Below are 1,072 nucleotides of genomic sequence, written 5' to 3'. Positions count from 1 at the left end.
TTTATTCACCTGCAACTTATACAGTTATTCTTCCCGCGCTTATTGGATAATATTAGCATAACCAATCATGCTGACTTGCTTTATCTTTTTGAACTAATCATCATCTGCCACATTGGTTCCCTCCATCCCACTCAATCTATCACAATGCACTACCATTATCTTCAGCATTAGCTCATCTACCAGTGATTCAGCTAACCTATCACAATGCACTACCATCACCTTCTGCATTAGCTCATCTACCAGGGATTCAACTTTTTTAAAATTCTCTTTCCTGCTTTTGAACTTGGGTAGGCATTGGGTGGAATTCCTGGAAACACTGAAATACCAGGCTGATACATGGAGAGGACAGAGCAAGCCCTTAACCCATCTCCTTGCTCCAAAAATCCATTTAATACAGACACTCCCATGCTCAGGAGATATCAACGATTAAACTGATAGGAACAGAATTTTTCAATTTCAAAAATATACTTTATTCATAAAATAATTTAATGGTCTGTACAGTTGGTCATGCTATACATACGTAATCATTTGCATACAGAGATCAGAATTTACCATTTATATATACAGGTCTGTACGTTTATCGATCATATATCCATATATTTAGCTGAGGCTTCAGCAGAGCCCAAATGACTGTGTGGGCCCCCTGTTCTTCTTAGGCAGGAAGATGTTACACTGTGGTCTTTCCCGACCGCGCCTTGGTGGCAGCTGCCCCAAGCTTCAGCGTGTCCCTCAACAATAGTCCTGGACCTAGGAATGTGCCAGTCTGCAACACTCAGTTAGGGTCAACTCCTTCAGCTGGAAGGCCAACAGGTTTCAGATCGCCTAGAGAGCAAACTTCACCAAGTTGATGATCCTCCAGGCACAGTTGCTGTTCATCTCAGTGTGCGTCCCGGGGAACAGACCGTAGAGCATGGAGTCCCGCGTCACGGCACTGCTCGGGACGAACCTTGACAAACACCACAGCTGCTTCAAGGGCAGCGTGCGGCATGGCAGAGAGTCTGGCGTGCATAAAGGATCTCATAGGCAGAGCCCTTCTCACTACCAACCAGTGATTCGGCTAATCTATCACAAT

The 1,072-nt window shown here is 44.6% G+C and overlaps 1 pseudogene; it reads right to left on the bottom strand.

Moving 5' to 3' along the window:
* Positions 1 to 293: 293 nt before the first annotated feature.
* LOC132834867 (U2 spliceosomal RNA) lies at positions 294 to 466 on the bottom strand (annotated as a pseudogene).
* Between the last annotated feature and the right edge of the window lie 606 nt (positions 467 to 1,072).

This window comes from Hemiscyllium ocellatum, chromosome 42 (genome assembly GCF_020745735.1).
Source record: "Hemiscyllium ocellatum isolate sHemOce1 chromosome 42, sHemOce1.pat.X.cur, whole genome shotgun sequence".
NCBI lineage: Eukaryota > Metazoa > Chordata > Chondrichthyes > Orectolobiformes > Hemiscylliidae > Hemiscyllium > Hemiscyllium ocellatum.
The sequence above is the reverse complement of the archived record's forward strand: the minus strand, read 5'-3'. Positions and strand labels throughout refer to the sequence as shown.